This window comes from Ambystoma mexicanum, chromosome 2q, assembly GCF_040938575.1.
Source record: "Ambystoma mexicanum isolate Mex_15411 chromosome 2q, UKY_AmexF1_1, whole genome shotgun sequence".
In the NCBI taxonomy this organism is placed as follows: Eukaryota; Metazoa; Chordata; class Amphibia; order Caudata; family Ambystomatidae; genus Ambystoma; species Ambystoma mexicanum.
The window spans coordinates 147506444-147527392 of NC_090924.1; the positions used below are offsets into that span (position 1 = coordinate 147506444).

General features: G+C 45.6%; 1 protein-coding gene across 1 annotated transcript in view; it reads left to right on the forward strand.

Annotated features, from left to right (window-relative positions):
- GJC2 (gap junction protein gamma 2) overlaps positions 1–20949 on the forward strand; it is a 495946-nt gene that overhangs the window by 223872 nt on the left and 251125 nt on the right. The window lies entirely within an intron of this gene.

The window sequence follows — 20949 nt, forward strand, 5'->3', positions numbered from 1 at the left end:
CCAGTTTCACTTCCTCTGCTTGCGCTCGCTGCGCAGTTTCCTTCTCCCTTTTCTTTCAACCATTTACAATGATGAATAATAATAATAGACAGAATTTCCGCCCAACCCTTCACCTCATACCCCACTATCTTATTAGGCGCCTTTTGTACTTCTTTTGGGTGGCCTCTTTTGACCACAAAGTAGAAAAGTGGAATCGTTAGATCTCATGAGTCTCCTGTCTCTGTCTACAACATCTCTTGTACGTGTAATATGTAGTGGGCAGGGTCCTCATCATCACACATCATTCTTTGCATGGTCGACTGGTGATCAGGTTATCGGGGTATGCGCGCCATAGTGCCGCCCATACTTGAGGCCTGATGTCATTAAAATGTGCCCCATCATGGCTATCGTCATCCAACTTCACACCTGGGTATCCTGCTTTAACCCATATATCGTCAGCATGATCTCCCAGAATCGACACAAACAAACTTTTCAAATCCCCTACAGCCAAGGTAGTACCAGCTGTATGCTTCGCAAATGCATATATGCACTTACCCACCCCAACTGTAAGGGACGGGAGTGCCTTTATAAGGTTATTTTTGTCCATATGTGCCCATGATATGTACTGCATTCTCCCGGTCCCATATGTAGTAACAGAGACTGTGCTCCTACTGTCTTCCCAACTTTCTTCTTTCCGATCACCGATCTCTTAACTACTGCCATCCGTCCAAACCTATTTCGTAACCTAGGTCCCCACAAACTTTCTACTCACAGGGAAATTACGGGCAGCTGCTCTTCCCTTTCCAGCTCATCTACTGTATTCCACTCCTCTTCTCCCTCATGTGTATAGTCATACTCTTCCACTGACCTTGCTGTGCCATAATCCATACTTTCCTCTTGGCTCCTCCTGTTTTCCCTTTTCTTGTCTATTTGCACATCCTTGACAGCTGTGATATCTATCTGAAATAAAATATCTGCTGCCCTCCATTCATCCACCCACATGGAAGTCTGCTGTCCATCCCTTCTTTCTATTTTTAATTGTGCCAATTCACCCTCCACCTTCGTCAATGCATCTACCACCTTCTTTCGTGGTTTTGTATCATTTCCCTCTGATCCCTTATCCCTCACAGCAATTGACTCTGTGGGGTTGGGAAGATTCTGATATTGGGCTGGTGTGGGTGGCAGGGGAGCTGTGGTGGACAAAGGAAATTACATAGGATTTGTTTATCCCAACACAGCACAGGTGGGGTAACACCATAACAGGGGCTCCGATAGGCTTCAATAGGGGCCACAGGGGCATTCAGAATGGCAGCCACAGTAGTAGATGTGCTACACAGAGTGACCACTTCACATACCGCCCTCAAAGAATCTGCAGGCCCACCATCTAAGTCTTCCAACATTTTCCATAATTCTAATAATTCCTTTCTGCTTTTTAGTTTTCTTCCTTTATATTTAGCTGTCAAGAACGTGTACATATGGCTCAGTATCTCCTTATTATTTGTCCCCTGCTCTGGCCATGGCTTAAACATCCCTCCCTGTGTTTCTTCAACCCATTCCTTTGGCACTTGGGAATCTTATCTTGGCACAAAGGAAGAGCTCTACGCATGTATTCCAACAGGGTTATTGGCTTGATTGTAGCCACCCCTCACCGCCAGTATTTTGCAGTATTATCAACACCCCCGTCCCGCCCCAAACAAACGTACTTCTCCCCGACACCCACGTTTTATATTCCTCACTTACCCTCATTCACAATCCCTATCCACCCACATATACGCAAACACACTCCACTCTTACAGCTCCTATGTGACAACACAATTGGCCTTCCTCTGGCCATCATTAACCACCACTAAAACAAAACAATCACAGAAATAAAATCACAATAAAGTCTACTTGTTTGTTCCAACACCCCCTTTATGTCGGGTGAGGAGATCCCAGACCAATGAGGGCCTCTGCCATAACTACTTATCCTTCCCACACACCCTTTACACTGGACAAAGAGATCCCAGACTCACAGAAAATATGGAGCCTCTATCCAAATCCTCTTTTACTTCAATACAGAGAGCTGTCTTCTTCCCTATTACCTCAGGAAAGGGCCCTGTGACTCCACAATCTATAATATAAAGTTTATTAAAAAATATATACAATACCACCTGGTTTCCTAAATCATCGATCCAATCTCTTTTCGCAGCACATATGCTCTTTACCTTCTCTCACTCTTCCCAACATTCATACTCTCCCCTCATACATTACTTATATTTCTCCGAAGAGGGTGCACTGCATGTTCACCCGAAGTCCTTTGTCACTGGGTCCCGTTAACGAACTGCACCTCTCAAAGGTAGTGCACCAAGGGGACTGGTCACTTCAGGTGGGCACGTCCCCTCCGGATGTGATGCCAGGAATCTTCTGTCCTCCAGGGGATACTGCAATCACATTGGGGTCACCAATAATGTACGTTAACTCCCCAGAGATCAGACCAAGAAAATACAACCCACTAGGGAAAAAGGCTAGGTGCACCCTTTTTCGAGAAAGACAAGAGCTTTCATTTTGTGTACAAAAGAATAAGGCGACAGGGTATTATGAATTCACTGCCATAGAGCTCTCGCTTCCTCCATACAAGACTCAAGTTATGAACACTAAAATCATTCATCACATATGACGCACTCCATATACAGTATTAATCCCCCAACTGCATTGGCTGCCGCCTATTATACAGTGAGATGTTATTACAATGCCAGGCTTTTTTTCACTGCATTTTTTGCCGAATGTTTTTGGCCGAAAAACTCATTGAAAAATATAGGGTGTGGGTGGGTAAGGGCATATAAGGGGTAGAGGGGTGCGGGGTATAGGGACTATAAAATAGGGAAAGGAGTTGAAGGGGGACCCCCAAAATATAAAAAAAAGTTATGAGTTTTTTTGGCTGAAAATTTTAGGCAAAAAAACTCAGCAAAAAAAAGCCTGCCGATCTAAGAACATAGAACCCTATATACATGCTAATAATTACATACAGCCCATTCTCCATTTTTTTCCACTGTTTTCAAACCCATCTTCACCACATGTGGGTAGCATCCTTGTCCATCTCGAAACACTGAAAGATAATTGGTTTCACTCAACTGGCACCACCCTACCTTTAATCCTAACCATGTAATGTACACCTGGTTATCAACATGAACTCAGGAGTCGACTTCGAGGTCAGTTTGGTCCATGGAAACAAAGTAGCCCTTTCCTCATCCCAGACATGTTGGCACTCCCATCATACCCTCCCCACTGTAAGGGCAACATTCTTGGCTCTCCCTGGCAAAAACATTGTTGGATGTGTAATTAAACTTTCTTCATTTTAAAGAAAATTAGGCCAGTAATAATGACTGAAAGATTGACTGAAAAAAGAAGATTGAAGGCTCTCCTCAAAATAAGTGTTTTGGAAACGCTGTGGTTGGGTGAATTTTAAATTACATTGGTGCAGTAATATTTGAAAATGCATGCTGGAATAAAATAAATCCACATTGTAGAATGGCTTGGTCTTTCTTGCCCAATTAACCTTTAAAAATGAATGGAAATTTGTCAATTCACTGTGTATTGCGCCAGTACATTGGCCAACTCCCAATCAATTTTAATTTCCCCAGGTAGTTTTGGAGGTTCTTTAGAGTGCTCAATCAAGCAGATATTCCTAAAGCCCATAATACCCAATAAGAGGATATTGCATGTTGCCAGGTACTCACTAAATATTTGTGTCAGAAAAAATCACAGTTTTTATATTTGGGTAATTGTCACAAGTTGCCTCTTTCCATTACGCCATAGTGAACATTTACCACATTGAGCTTAGAGGCCTTTAGGTACGTAATGGATGAGTTCACAGAATAACTCTGAGTCCAATTAACCGAACCAACTCAGGAACATGGCAAAGTACTGTTTTATTAACAATTATCTAAAACAGGGAGTTACAACACACTTCAACAGACGTACGCTCGATTTCTCTCAACAATCTTTTCATAAAAACAAGAATATATGCACAAAATACATCAGAGGTGATGTCATACCACGTGGCAAACAAAGGTAAACCTACTGGGCATCAGGATAGGCTTAAGGGTAACATCTAAGTATACATTGGGCCTCATTATGAGGTAGGAGGTAGCCATGGTGCTATTAGCACCATGGCTAACCCCTTACCGCATAACGGGTCCGGGTTCTCAGAATGGGTACTTACCGGGTCATTCCAACCTTGGAGGACCCGGTAAGCCCCCATTCTGAGAACCATTCCCCATACCCATTTGAGCCCCCATAGGGCTCAATGGGAATGGGGAAGTAGCTAATAACGGTACCGCAATTTGCGGTTCCGTTATTAGCTCTGAAGTCCCTTACCAGGTCCTGTCCTTAACACCTGGTCAGACCAGGTGTTAAGGAAGGGACCCTGTAAGGGACCTCGGATTATGGAGGTAAGGGATTACCGGCACCGGCACTCTTAACAGTGCCGGTAATCCCTTACCTCCTACCTCGTAATGAGGACCATTGTATAGGAACTAGGATTGTGATTGGCTGCCCACTGTCAGGTGGGCCATATACGCCTGCCTCTAAAACATGTCATCTTCAAAAACATTAAGTACACAGTTTCTGATTGGCTTCTCAAATTATACAGTCCTTCATTATATGGACCTCTACAATTGGTTGGCACACTTGTGTCATGATGCATGCCTCCAGACATCAGGATCAGACTAGCCTTCCCCAGTGGCAGGCTCTCATGGGGACCTTTAAGGCCCCAAGACGTTGGCGCCAGGCTCATATTATTCCATCATGTGAATAAGGTTTCAGGGAACATGGAGGCACACATAGCCCGGCCTGAAAGAACTGAGCCATACAGTCTAGCTTCCAAGGTGTGGCTAGAGGGACTACTTTACCTCGGACTACTTGTTCAAGGCTATATAAACCACACCCAATGGACAGAACACGCTTTGGCCCTCATTACGACCCAGGCGTTGGACCATGGTGCTAATAGCACCATGGTCTATGCCGGTAACTTACCAACTCCGCCCTGGCGGAATGGGGAATTACCGCCCTATTCCGAGGTTGGCGGGGCAGTAATTTCCCATGCCGCCATGGCCCTTCCCCATTCCCATTTTTGCCCCATAGGGCTCAATGGGAATGGCGAAGGCGCTAAGTACGGTGCCGCAAAATGCGGCACCGTACTTAGCACCAAGGTCCCTTGGCGGGTTGGTTTTTTAACGCCTGCTCAAAGCAGGCGTTAAAGTGCCACCCGCAAAGGGACCTCGTAATCAGGCGTTAAGGGTTTAACGGCGCCGCCACCTTTTACGGCGCTGTTAACCCCTTAACGCCTGGGTTGTAATGAGGGCCTTTGTGTTATTCTGCACTCCTGCAGCGTAACACTCACCGTGTCTGCTCAGCTCCAGTGTACCCAGTCTTCAGCCACGCCTCAGCAATCACGAACCATCAGCGCTTGTTGGAGAAAAAGGAAAGGCAGAGAGAACAATGAGAAGAACAGCGGTTGTATCTTACCTGAGAGGGAGTCCATCTATTCGAAAGGCTTTCTCTTCTGCCGTTCTCGGGAACCACTGCATCTGCAGAAGAAACAAGTAGAAAGAGCTAATACTCACCCGGAGGCTGCAGTCTTCCAACAATCCATTGAAGCAGTTCATGAGACCGCCGCTCCGGAGCCACACCACACCTGCAGAGCAGAAAAGGAAAAAACATCAGGTTAGTTGCGCAAGGGTAAAGAACCATTTCTAAAGACATTTCAACGCCGCGCTCTCGTGCTACCACTCAAATGCAGGAATACTGCGCAGCATCGTAGTGAGGAGTCTAATCCTTCATCTGTCACCTCCAAAACCGCACCTGCAAAGAAATAAGCACAAGTGAGAACTTTGACAACAAAGAACATTTAAGCAAACTGATAAGAATCTATTGGTATAAAGACTTACCTACGGAGTCACGGTTGTTCAGGACTCCGCTACAGGCCGCAGGATCAGTGACGCAACTAGATTCAGAGAAAAGCCTATGAACATTAACGCGCCATTGCATTCAGATGCAGGACGGAGAGCCCACCATTAAAACACCTAAGGTGAGGAATAAGCAAAGAGGGGAGTGCGAGGAGGTCAGGGAGGTGGGAGTCTAGCCTGTCCAGTGCAGCTGGTTTACATCTCCATTCAACATTCTAGGCAAACGCCCACTCGTGAAAGAAATAGGGAGACAGAGAATACACGTGCAGACATTCATCGCTCAGCTTCGTGCGACGCCCCCGTGGAGACCAGGCGAGCGTAACAGAACACGAAGCCTTCATAAAACCATCTACCTGGGCGTCATGGAAACTTCTGAGACTGACCAGTTAGCCCAGCTTTTGGGGGAACTCAGGGCTGAGGTACATTCTGCTTGACAAGAAACAAATGCTCTAAGAAGAGAACTGATGTGACCAAAGATCGCAAAGATGAACTAGCCAGACAATTACTTCAATCGCAGGCTGGTCAAACATCGTTACCAGGAATGGGGTCATCATTCCCAGCTCCGTCAAGTAACCCTGTACAGGTGGTTCTTCTGGGAGTGGTACCTTTGGCTCCACCTGAACGCTTTGCTGGAGACCCAAAACGGTATGCGGTTTTCATGAACCAGTGCTGCCTTCATTTCCTATGTAGGCCTGGAGCCTTTCCAAACGACCAATCAAAGGTGGCCTTTGTGCTTTCATATCTCAGTGGCAGCGCCGTGGACTGGTTGGTACCACTAGTCAATCAGGATGACTCTCGCCTACGGGACTTTCAGAAGTTTCAACAAGATATGGAGAAGTTGTTTGCCCGGCACACCCAAGGCCAAGCATTAGACAACAAACTCCTGTCTCTGCGTCAAGGGAACCAAGATCTGTTAACGTATATTGCAACCTTCAACAGACTGGTAGTGGAAACTGTTTGGCCTGAAGACAAAAGAACAACGCTGTTCCATCTTGGGTTGAGAGACCAGTTAAAAGATGTTTTGGCTCAAGTGGTAAATCCTCCAAGAGACTGTGCGGAATACATCAAATTGGTGGAACAGCTAGACCACAGACTGCAGAATCGAAGAGCTGACCGAGCTAGAATGGAAAATCGGATTTTCGTGCATCCAAAAGAAAATGCTTCCAAATCCACCGACATGACCAAACCCATGCAGATTGAAGGAGTTTGGGGTCCACTATCCAAGACCGAAAGAGACAAAAGGAGACAACAACAGTTGTGTTTATATTGCGGGACTGCCGGCCATTTCCTCCGAGAGTGTCCGGTGAAACCACCTAAGAAGGCAGTTGGGGTCGCTGACAAGGTTGGGGCAGAGCCAGAGTTGGAAAACTTCTGCGCCCGACAAGCATAGAGGTCCGTTTGTCGAGCCAAAAGAAGGATTCTCAGACCTCGCACCTAGCCTTGCTAATAATTCTTAGCAGTCACCAACAACCGTCTTGTATGCACGGGTTAGAGCATACATCGACAGCGGAGCCATTGGTAAATATATGGATCAAGAATTGGCTTCAAGGATGAATCTTCCTCTTTGCAAGAAGGCAACAACCGATTTGGTCACCACTGTCGACAGAACAGAGATATCCTTAGGTCCACTAACGCACTCAACAACAGAGATGACACTTTTGTGCCAAGATGGGCATCGGGAAGCAATTGGGTTCGACTTAATCAAGGCTCCACAATTCCAAATATTTCTGGGAATGCCGTGGTTAGAAACACATAATCCTTGCATTCACTGGCGTGCTAAGAGGTTTACCTTCCCCCGCGAATGTGCTCATACATGCTATCAGGCAGGAGAACCCTTGACTAAAGAGGTGGCAACAGTCATGAGTCTAACAAATCCACTACCCCAGGAATACCAAGACTTTCAGAATGTCTTCCAGAAAGGCCAAGCCAATTCTCTGCCCCCCCTTAGACAATACGACTGCCAGATCGACCTTATACCTGGTGCACAGATTCCATGTGGTTGGATTTATGCACTCACTAAGCCCGAAAACCTTCATCTAAAAAAGTATCTAGACCAATATCTGGCAAACGGTTTCATTCGTCCATCCAACTCCCCAGCGGCCTCGCCCTTATTCTTCGTACCTAAAAAGGAAGGAGATTTAAGGACTTGCATTGACTACCACGCATTGATCCAGGTGACTGTGAAAAATCGATACCCCTTGCCCTTAATCCCTGAGCTGCAGGATCAAGTAAAGGATGCCTGAATTTATACTAGGAGGGGCATATCATCTCGTACGAGTCAAGAAGGGAGACAAATGAAAAACCGCCTTCCGTACCAAATATGGGCTAGTTGAATACCAGGTGATGCCCTTTGGGCTTTGTAATGCCCCGGTGGCATTTCAATATTTCATGAACGACATCCTTCGAGAACTAATTGATGTTTGTGTCTTAGTGTACATTGACGACTTTTTGGTATACTCCATCCTCAACTGGCCCTCTCCAACTTCAATCAAAGGAGTCCAGTGTATGCTCGGCTTTGCAAACTTCTATCACCGATTCATCCCGGGCTTTTCGCAACTTGTGCATCCCATCACGTCCTTACTGCGAAAGAATAAACGCTTGCAATGCTCGGAAGAAGCGGAAAAGGCCTTCTAGCTCCGATCCTGAAACATCCTCGCCCAGATCTCCCGTACGTGGTAGAAACAGATGCTTCCAATCTGGCAATGGGAGCAGTTGTCTCTCAAAAGGATCCTGAGACGGGTCAACTGCACCCAGTGGCCTTTTGGTCACGCAAATTCACAGCACCGGAATTAAATTACGCTGTGACATACAAGGAACTCTTAGCCATCAAAACAGCTTTTAAAGCCTGGCGGCATTATCTCCTAGGAGCAAGACACACTGTCACAGTGATCAGAGATCACCGCAATCTACAATACCTAAAGACGGCAAAGGCCCAGTCATCTCGCCAACTCTGGTGGGCTCTGTTCTTTGCTGAATACGATTTTGTGATTACTTATCAACCTGGCTGTTGGAACAGAAAAGCTGATGCTCTGTCTCGCATCGGCATTGATGAAGCATACACAAGCCCAGATCCAGAAGCCATAATCCCTGGAGGAAGAATACTGGGAATTAGGACGTCTCTGACCTTGGATGACATCCATAAGGAAATTCTGCATCTCATTTATATAAAGGCTTTGCAGGATTGGCCAACCAAAAGCGAACACCATTCAGTCACAAATCACCTGCCATATTTTCGAGGGCGCCTTTATCTAACCAGTAAGGAACTTCAGGAAAAGGTCATCTCAAATTATCATGAATCACTGGTAGAAGGTCATCCTGGAATTGCTAAAACTGAAGCTAAGATCAAACAGCATTTCTGGTGGCCAAAGTCGAATAAAGACATCAAGCAATTCGTGCTATCATGCAGTATTTGTGCACAGAACAAGGCTCAAAATAAGAGACCACCAGGTTTATTACAACCTCTAGATGTTCCACTTACACCCTGGCATATGCTATCTCTTGATTTGTATCACCGATCTCCCTCCTTGTAATGGATTCAATACCATTTTAGTAGTAGTAGACTTGTTTTTCAAGATGGCCCATTTCATTCCACTAAAAGGCCTACCCTCAGCTTCCATTCTGGCAAAAGAATTCTTAGAACAGATCGCCCGAATACATGGATTCCCTTCCACCCTGATTTCAGATCGTGGCAGCCAATTTATCTCACATTTTTGGAACAAAATGTGCGAGTTAGCCCAAATCGGTGTAAGACTTTTCACTAGCCACCATCCCCAAACCAATGGTCAGACAGAGAGAACCAACCAAACACTGGAACAGTACCTACGATGCATGTTACACCAAACAGAAGGTAATTGGAAAGATGTTTTATGGATAACCGAGTATGCCTATAGCAATTCTTTACATACCAGCATGGGGCAGAGTCTATTCTATACGATTTATGGGATACATCCATGAACCTCCAACCTTGACCCACCTCAACTTTTGGAAATGCCAGCCGTAAGAAGTTTGCACACTACATCACACAAGCCTTCAAAAAGGTGACAGAACATCTAAGACAAGCTAAAGAAAATTACAAAAGATTTGCAGACCAACATAGGAGTGAAACTCCAAAGTATCAGGTTGGAGATGAAGTCTGGTTGGCCTTGAAACACGTAGCAGTAAAAGGAACTCACACTTTCAATCCCAGATATTTAGGACCGTACACCATTAAAGCCAACATCAATCCTGTGGCTGTGAAGTTGGAGTTACCTCCACATATGCGAGTCCATTCCGTGTTTCATGTCTCACTTTTAAAGCCAGTGCAACCAGGAACTCGAGTAATGAAATCACCAAAACCAATCATGGTCGACAGGGAACCTGAAGTTGAAGTTAAGGATATTCTGGACTCCAAGGTCGTCAAATCAAAGCTATTCTATCTAGTCGACTGGAAAGGCTATGGACCGCAAGAAAGAACATGGGAGCCTAGTAACCATATTCATGCACCACGCTTGGTATGAAGGTTCCATCGAAATAATCCAGGCAAGCCTTGACCAGTGGGAGAACCCACCCTGAGGGAGATCCTGGGGGTGAGTGCTGTCATGATGCATGCCTCCAGACATCAGGATCAGACCAGCCTTCCCCAGTGGCAGGCTCCCATGGGGACCTTTAAGGCCCCAAATCGTTGCCTCAAGTCTTCCTGGAGTCAGTCATGGCGCCGTTGTCGCCAGGCTCATATTCCATCATGTGAATAAGGTTTCAGGTAACATGGAGGCACACATAGCCCGGCCTGAAGGAACTGAGCCATACAGTCTAGCTTCCAAGGTGTGGCTGGAGGGACTACTTTACCTCGGACTACTTGTTCAAGGCTATATAAACCACACCCAATCGGCAGAACACGCTTCGCGTTATTCTGCACTCCTGCAGTGTAACGCTCACCGTGTCTGCTCAGCTCCAGTTTACCCGGTCTTCAGCCACGCTTCAGGAATCACAAAGCATCAGCGCCTGTAGGAGAAAAAGGAAAGGGAGAGAGAACAAGGAGACGAACAGCGGTCGTATCTTAGCTGAGAGGGAGTCCATCCATCCGAAAGGTTTTCTCTTCTGCCGTTCTCAGGAACCACCGAATCTGCAGAAGGAACATGTAGAAAGAGCTAATACTCACCCGGAGGCTGCAGTCTTCCAACAATCCATCGAAGCGGTTCACGAGAACGCCGCTCCAGAGCCACACCGCACCTGCAGAGCAGAAAAGGAAAAAACATCAGGTTAGTCGCGCAAGGGAAAAGAACCATTTCTAAAGACATTTCAACGCTGCGCTCTTGCGCTAACACTCACTTGCAGGAATATTGCGCAGCGTCATAGTGAGGAGTCTAATCCTTCATCTGTCACCTCCAAAACCGCACCTGCAAAGAAATAAGCACAAGTGAGAACTTTGGCAACAAAGAACATTTAAGCAAACTGATAAGAATCTATTGGTATGAAGATTTACCTACGGAGTCACGGTTGTTCAGGACTCCGCTACAGGCCGGAGGATCAGTGGCGCAACTAGATCCAAAGAAAAGCCTATGAACATTAACGCGCCCCTGCATTCAGACGCAGGACGGAGAGCCCACCATTAAAACACCTAAGGTGAGGAATATGCAAAGAGGGGAGCGCGAGGAGGTCAGGGAGGTGGGAGTCTTGCCTGTCCTACGCAGCTGGTTAACATCTCTATTCAACATTCTAGGCAAACGCCCTCTCGTGAAAGAAGTAGGGAGACAGAGAAGACACGTGCAGATGTTGATCGCTCAGCTTCATGCAACGCCCCCGTAGAGACCAGGTGAGTGTAACAGCTTGTGCCATGTCTGGAACATTCGGTTCACTTAGCAGCACATAAGCCCAGACCCAGGTGCAAAGAGGTGGGCCTGACTCTACCTTCCCACTCAATTAGCCCAGAATCTCTAATCGCCCATCCCTTCTGCCATGAAGATTGTCTTTGAACTTGGCCTTGCAAAGTACCTTTGTCTCTGGAATACAGGGGAGTGTGGGACCTCACTATCATTGTTCTAGGACTCCATGTTCGACTCTATTTTTAACCTTGGCTCACATGACCGTAGACCACAATTTGGTCAATGTTATAGCTTTTAATTGTCTTAAATGAATTAAACTTGGCACTCTTGGGCTTCTTTCTTTGCACCTTTAACTCGGGATGATTCATCCTTTGTATGTTCGATACATTTCAGAATAGATAGCTGACCGTAGCTGCTTCAGTCTTGACTTCAGGCAAGACAACCTAGCCATGTGGCTCCACAATTTCAGCGTATTCTTGCTGCAACATAGTTTTTTCTCTTCCCTCTTCATAGGTCCCAGCTTACTAAAATTCATGAGACCGATGTCCAGCTTCTATACAATGGCGGCTTCGCCTGCATTCTATTTACTACATATAGCCAGCTTCTATGATGACTTAGTCTACCTTGCATTTCAGCGCCTGTACTGTTGTCGAACGTTTGATTCTCTGCAACACTTTTTGCATGTGTAATCTTCTTTTTCATATTTAACAGTTCACTCGATTCTTTACTTCATCATTAGTTTCTGTAAGATCCAAATATCCTCCTTGGTCAGTACCCTGAGACGTCCTTCATACTCTCTTATGACGTTACATGCTTCATTTTTTGCTCTTTTTCATATTACTTCAGGGAGTTACTCCCTCAGATTGTCATGTCTTCGGGGATACATTTGATAGGGTTGTCTCAATGGATATCTTCTTTCGAATATACGCTGCGGTATTGGCACAACTGCTGGTGTCAAGCACGGCACTATCTCAGGCTTCCAACATATAGGAGGTAGGGGCGGGATTTCCTGCAGAGGCATGCAGCTGCTCCACTTCAACATGCTACAGTTTTCATAATGCCACGGTTAAGCCACATTGCCCTCTTTCCATAATGTTGCAATATATGCAGTGTCCAGGTATGCACATATTACAGATTATATGATTCCCGAATATAGGCACAGTTTACGAAATGCCCCAGTTAAAGCACAGTACACAGGGCCTAATGCAAGTATGGCAGTCATTCTGTTGAAATTACAGCAATACTACTTTATCGTTTGCGCCACTCAGTCCCATGGATTTACTATGGGAATCTCCTTAGGTCTGCATGGGGATTTCATCCGATTTGCCACAAGCGCTAATTCTTCTGCAGTAAATTTGAAGATATTTGGAGGTCAAGTGGAGTAACCACCTGTACGGTTTTTCTGGTGGTGAATCCTCCACTTTGACACCAAACTCGAAATTCTGGGGTTTGGAAATCTGGCAGTAAAGTGGCAGTAATTCTACTACCGTCATTTTACTGTTGTTTTTCCCATACTGCTGAACTCGCAATGAGGCCCACATTATGCATTTACATTATGCTCCTTACAGAATTCTCTGCATTATGCCCCATGTACTGTAAATTATCTCTCAATCAACTCCATTGCCAAACATGTATTAAATATTGTTGCTGTCTCTGCCTTTTCTCTGTACAGTGCAACATTACATCTCTAAGAAAAGTTCACATAGTGTAAATGCCCGAAATATTTTTTTAAATAATCAAATTAGGACACTTCCTTTTTCATAATGCACCAGATAGCATGTGGTGCCAGTTTCTGGAATGTGTTTTATCACACACCCCTGTCCCTTAACCCTACCACCTATTCACTCTTTCGTCCCTAGTTCAAACAGTTCTTACCTGACGTGGCTAAACACTGACGGGGAAGTGAGACCAATGTATCTGATATAAAGAGATAGGGAAGATGAAACTACAGGCCAGGACCAGCCTCTCTCTCTCTTTAGCAATGCAACTATACCGAAAGGAGATGAGAGTTGCACCAGGTCAGGCCACACCCCCACCTGTTCCCAATTATGAACAAAGATACAAACTAAGATATGTTCAGTGAAACACAAAGAATCACATAGCCACCATTAAGAGTAGAGATGCTGTGCGACACAAGTAGGGAACAAGATAGTTTACACTTATAGAAGTAGGAGGTTCCAGAACACGTAAATAGGGTACAGATGCAACAGACACAAAAAACATACACCAGACGTGAAGAACACTAACATGATGGAAACAAAATCAAAGTGCTGCCATTATGTAGACCAAAGCTAGCAAGACCTCAATTCAGAAATGCTGTATCCTGACATAAAATTGCTAAGCACACAGTTTTCCAGACCTCACAAACCTCAGACAATAACTCAACACCAAGGTCAGTATGCCAAAGAGAGGTTTGCTTGAGGAGCTGCAACCGCACTAGATAATGTTTCCCAGAGCATACAGCATATCCTTGAATACTAGGTGCAGGTAGCTACTGTGCAGATTGATCCCACAATGAATGCATATACAGCACCCCAAATGGCCATCAAAGAAAAGCACACAAACATAGAACAGTACGTAAATTCCAAAAAATGGTCAAAATGATTTTAGCACAGGGGTTCTTCACCACGTGATCGAAACAATGGTCATTCCTTTGAGGCCTAATTAGATCACCTGCCATTTCCCTAGTACGTCTAGACACCGAGATTACTTGCCGAAGGCCATGAGCAAGCTGATAGATGTGCCTAAGTCCTGGGAATGAGATGGAAGTATTACTTTAACTATAGCATAGCAGTTCACCCACTGCTTCTTCCCCACCATGTACCTTGGCACCGCATAAAAGCGTCCAAGGCTAGATGAGCAAATGACTGGCCAATCAAATGATGTTCTTCTATCAACTATTGTACTACAGTTCTAGCCAATAGAAAGCTAGATTGAAATGTACCATTTGTAGAAGGATGTACCTAGGAGGAGTTAGTAGTTGTGAAAGGACCAATACTAAACGGTCCACTTATAGAGAAATATATGTTCTACACTCTACCAACAAATCAAGTAAGAGTGTAGAAGGTTTTTATGATGATTACTAACTTTACGTCAGTTATGACGAATTTGTTGTTTAAAACATTGTTGTTCCTAACACCTTTTTGAGATTGTCTTTTGTACGTTCTCCAAGCAGCTGTCTGTATTCGAATAAAGGTAGGTTCTTTCATGCACTTGGAGTTACTCTAATTCATGAGTTTTTTTATTATTAGTATTTGGGCCTATCTTAACAAAATGTTCTTTGCAATTCAAGTATGAAAGCCTGTAGTAATAAAATTGGGCGATCCAGGGCAAGCTCAAGCCATCCCAGGCTTTTGGACTAGCTCCAGCCCAACCCTGAGTTCAAGACTGGTTCTGGGTATATCCCAGGTCACCCATCAGCTCCTTCAGAAAAGAAAATTCACATTTAACAATCACTGACGCACTAGCATCTTTTCCCTGAATAAGAGCAGACAGATGGAGCGACCTTCCCCACCTGTCTTCACAGCTGTTCATAAACAAAAAAGTGTGAAACGTGCCAAGCAGAGCTGCCCTGATGTGACATGAGGAGCAGGGTGGGGACAGCGGCTCAAGTGAAGGAGACGGGAGAGAGATCAGCATTGGCGTGTCAAAGTAAAGCGCAGAGTAACAAACGTCAGCGGGTGCCCTTCTTTAGGCGCATCTGGGAACAAGAGGGAAAAATAAATAATAAATTACAAACTTGGGCATTAGCTATTGTAGTGGGCACACCAACACGACAATGGAAACTGCTTCTGTCACAGCACTGTGTCAATATAAGTGCCACCTTTGCAAAACATTGTTGGGGTTTTCGCTAACTTTTACATAATGACAGGACATTTTCAGTGTACTTTTCCTCACAGGGGCTGCTTCACAGGAGGCTTTTCCCAATCCGCTACCCCTCCACGTGTGTGGTAAACCTGTCGTTTTAATGGGTTCATTTGCGCATTCTTTGTTTTAATGCTGGGTGATCAAAACTCTGAAGGATGCACTTTCTTATGAAAGCCCACACAAAGCACCAGTTACCTACCTACCCGTAATATGTGCCTTCTTTCAAAACAATAAGTAACGCAAAAAATTCTAAACTGTCTCCTTTATTTTTCTTTTCTTTTCAGCCTTACTGGTGTGCTCCCCATTAACATGTCCAAAGATATGTATATCATTGATTTGTAGCCCAAAACCACTTAAAGACAAGGGTTTCTGGCTTGGCGCAGATGGCAGTTGGTGGGCATGGAGAGTCTGGAATATACCATTGCTTGCAAAATACCTCAGTCCAAGTCCGCAGTCTGGTAAAAAAAAGTGCTGGTATTCGTGGATACTGGCCCTTTACCGGACCATCCGACTACTGGTTTTCCAGTGGGGCATTGCCGGTACCGGTAATGACGGCAAATTCCCTCATGGAGTCCTATCGGATTTACACCGTTATTCCAGCACTCGGAATCGAGAGACAATTACGCCGGACCGAGTGCCGGAAACGGTATCTACATTTGCCTGTATCCTGACGGCTCTACTGCCAGAATACCGGCAAACTCAGAATGATGCCAATAGTCTCTACTTCTGGCAGGAGGTGCCTACTACAAACCGTCATATAGTATGTTGATATTAGTATGAAATGTGAAATATGTTTGTCTGCATGAATTGATAGATTCAAAAATTGAAATAGTAAAGTAATAACCAATAAATTGTACTTGATCAGCTATTTAAGAGTGAGTCAAGAGATTTAGCTTGAGGAATGGAATGCAAAAAACAGTTAAATTGAAAAAAGAAGGAGAAAAAAGAAGAAATGTTGAGGTACAATTGTGTAATTATAGACTACAAACTGTGAGACTTGTTTTCTTTGGTCAAGTACTGCTCAATAAAAAAATGCCTTCTGCCTACAGAAACTGGGTAAACTGTCCAGTTAAATGCCTGAATTGTAAACTGGTCTCAAATCTGGGCTTCACCACTTAAAGTGTGTGATCCTGTGCAAATATGCCCGTCATATTAAGCATTTAAAACAAATGTGTAATAAATGGAGTTTCACTTGAAGAGCTTTAGCATATCATTACATGACCACTCTTTAGCATAATTTGAATAATGTTGCTCCTGTGATTTACAAAAAAAATAATTTCAAGAGTTTTGCAGTGATTCTTTTCCTAGCTCGTTTCGCGTTTGGCTCCTTATGCTAATCCATCTCCCAGAGATGCTGCCAGCCTCTTTTCTTTTTCCCACGCCTCTATACACAATTCCCCACCCCGAATGCTGCCAGCCGCCTCTCTCACCATTCACTTAACACCGGCAACACCGCACCCCACCCCAAGTAACACTAAACACTTTTCTCGCTTTCAGTTCCATTTGTTGCCCTAGCCCCCGTTGGCCCCTTTTTTCACCCAGTCTGCTTTAGCCCCCTTTCTTGCTCTTCAGTCCACCTTAGTTCCTTTTCTTGGCCCCCAGTCTGGTTTAGCCCCCTTTCTTTCCTCCATACTTTTTTAGCCCCTTTTCTTGCCCCCTGCCTAAATTATCTCCCTTTCTTGCCCCCAGACCCTTCCAGTCCCTTTTCCTGTCTCCGGGTCCCTTTAGCCCTTTTTTTGCCTCAGACCTTTTTATTGCCCCCATTAGCATCTTTGGTTGCCCCAAACCCATTAGCCACTATTGTCACCCACTAGTCCTGTTTAGAACCTTTTCTTGCTCCTTTTCTTGCTGACAGACCCTTTTAGCCCCTTTTCTTCTCCCCAGTTCCTTTTAACCCCTATTCTTGCCCCCTGGCTGCTCCACGAATTGGCTACCATTTTCCCTGCTCGTGTTGGGTTTTAAGAGTCAGGCCAGACCCCCCAGGCTCGGCCCGACCCATGAATTCCAGGTCTATCTAGTAAGGGGCTCTTCTGAAAAGGGCAGTCTTGAGAGAAGACAGTAGCAGCACAAGTTTGTCTAAGGAGAGTGGGTGTTGCTACAATGATGCTGTAACCATCCTGCAGGGCCCCTAGAAATGTGGGGTGCTGGCTGTGCAGCCATCCTCATTGCTCTGCTCCAGCAGAAGCCATACATTATTGAGCCATGTTCATTTGGAGTTAGACCACTCCACACTTCAGGTACTGCAGTGATTTGCATCAACATGCAAGGGCCACAGAGAGGCACCATATGTCTTTAGGTTTAACGTTAGACATACATTGGAAAAGCCAATAGCCTTGGCTTTTATATAGGCATGGGCAAGGCATTTGCCAGGCACTGGCAGAATGGGATGTTGGTGCCGGCCAATTTTTATCTAATACCTATACAGAAACCAAAACAGTTGGCTTTGCCAGTGCTTGTTTTAACAGGCCCTCAGTGCAGGGAACAGATATGATGACACACATATTGCTTATAAATCAAGTGGCTGAAGGTACACATGGTTAAGAAATGTTTACGACACCAGGAGGTCATTGACAGTGGCAATTAACACATTAACTCTCAGAATACTGCTTAAAAAAACTCTGTCGGGCTCTATACAACACACAGTACGATGTCACTGCATGATAGAGAAAATAGTGTAAATTGTGGTGTTCTCCCCTTTACGGATGTGTCATGATTCTGCCATGACCTGGTGCCTAATAAAATGAGCCTCGTCCGCCATGTGCGATTAGAATGGCGGCAGACTCCATGAATGGCCCTTCTATCTCGTATCTCATTTATTGGGCCTGCAGGCTGATGCTGTGTGATCATGGCCCTGCTACCCTGGCCTGCAATGTTGACGCTGTGAGACCACGGTACTGCCCCCTCCCCCCTCCACTGATCTGGGTGATCCCAGATCATTACGTGTATCCTGAGTCCCCCTCAGGTCACTGTCCAGCTGTGTGTTCACAGCTCAGTTGCAAGCCTGGGTGCCCCTGGCAACTGATGCCTGCTGTGTCACCACAGCAACTGGGGAAGCTGCCTGGTACCCCCAGCACTGGTTGGGCTGGCTCGTGTGCCCACGAGCCAGCCCATAACTGCTGAACCCATATGCATGCATTATTGTAGGCCGACCCCGAACCCTCACCCAAAATAATTTGGCTCACAATATTTTGTCAAGTGTTGGCAATAAAAGGCTGTAGGATTTTATTGTGCAGATATGGTTAGGGAGATTACAATAATCACATATCATAATAATATCATACTTTTGGGCACCGGGCCCTGAGGTTACCCCCTCTGCCCTGTGCCGCCACACACGGGCAGGTTACCGGCTGACCATGTTCCCCTGAAAGTATCTCCTAGTAACAGCCCCTGGAGGCTAGGGTTGCTGAAATTTCTCGAAAGAAAAGTTCTATACCCTGGTTTGATAAATGAGTGCTGTCTTTGTGAAAAAGGTCCGGGTCACCCAGGGTAATGGCTGGATGCTTATGAAGCCCAGCCCTCTTGCTGTACAGAATTTCTCTAGCCCCCTGTTGAGTTTTCTTATAGAGATGTCTACAGATTTGTAACAGTTGGCCCCCTGCCATTTCTTTCTAAGTAGGATGGCCGAGAAGTATATTTCTGTTCCCTCCAGTTGTGTGAAATGCCCGCTAAGGAGGAGCAGATTTCCTCTAATAAGTTTCTCCTTCCTGTGGTAACCAGGTCATTGCTCCCTACGTGTATTATCAGAAATTCTGGTGGGTCTCTGTATGCGACCAGCTCTGCTAGTGTTTCGTGGATGTCGGCCCACCGTAGGGCTCTGTATCCCCACCATTAGGCAATGGTGTTTCTAAAGGGTGGCCCTTCTTTGGTTTCTTCCGCCCATCGGCCTGTCCTGAAGACGAATGAGTGGCCGACAATCCATTCTGGTCTGAGTGAGGTCCTCCCTTCGCCTGTTGATTCTGCAGGAGGGAGGAGGAGAAAGAAAGATGAGAGGGGATGGCTATATTAGCTGTGGTCTGATTTATCTTTTGTAGCAATCTGACTTCCATCCCCCTATGTGTTTTAGCTGTTGTGGTGCCAGGCCTCCTTGCCATGCTGAGGTGGCGGCACCTATTCTAAAGGAGTGGGTGCCAAAGCCCTTGGGGTCCCACCCTGCTTTGCTGATTGCTTTCATCAGCACCCCTTTAAATTGGTAGCGGCTTAGTGCAGAGGCGTCCTTGTGGATTAAACCCCCCCCCCCACCTTGGGCCTTTGTGCATAATAAAGGTTGGGAATACATACCGGGCCTGACCTCCATAACGCCTAAACCGTCTGTGGCCTTGGTGGTGGAGGCGATAAGTTCTCCCACCCGGAAAGCCCTGAAGTAGGCCAGAAAAAATGCTGTTTTGAATAATATGATCTCATATGGGTGCCATCATATGGCTTCCAACTGGTCTGCTATTTTTAGCTGTTTGCTGAAATCAAGGGGGCGACGGGTGTCTACATGGGGCCCCTAAACTCTGGCCCATCCTTTCATAGCGTAGGAAATGAGGGCGTTCTGGGTGGGGTCTTAGTCACCCCTTTTTTTTAGAAATATGAGATTGCTACTAGGTGTCTTTCTGCCCAGTCTCTCTTAAAGCCCCGCTCATGCGCCCATTTTAAGAATGTGTCTTTAATCGTTATTAACTCAACATGGTTTAAACCTGTGGCTCTAAATACTGTTTGCAAACACTTACTGTACTGAACTGCAGTAGAGCTTGACAGTGCTTGCTCTGCCATCTCTGTTAAGAACCCTGAGCCAAGGTTCGTATTTTCTATGGGCAGCGAGTTGTTGGCACCCGTTTTAGAGGGGCCTGGTTCTTGTTGGGCACCCCGGCCTGGGCTCTCTGGCGCTGGCGTTGATGCCGTTATGTTGTTGGCACCCATTTTTGAGGTGCCTGGTTCTTGTTGGGCATCCCGGCCTGTGCTCTCTGGCACTGACGTTGATGCTGTTATGTTTGTATTCCCATTATTGGCCAGCATTCCGCTGGTATTGGCGTCATCTGTTCTTGGGCGTGCGGCGCTAGCTCCCAGAATCTTGGCCACTGAAAGCGAGAGAAAGCATCTGCAATATTATTGTCTGCTCCAGCGATGTGCTTTGCTTTGACCACAATGTTTTCTTGTAGTGTGACCGCTGTAAGGGCTCGTAGGACTTTCAGCACTAAAGGGCATTTAGTCGATCTTCTGTTTATGGAGCCTAACACGGCCATGTTGTCGCACCAGACCAAGAGTTCCGTGTTAGCTAGCTGCCTGCCCGAGATGTTTAAAGTTAGGGAACTATTTCTAGGAGGGTGATATTTTTTGTCCACCCTGCAGATTGCCATGTTATGGGCCATTGTCCT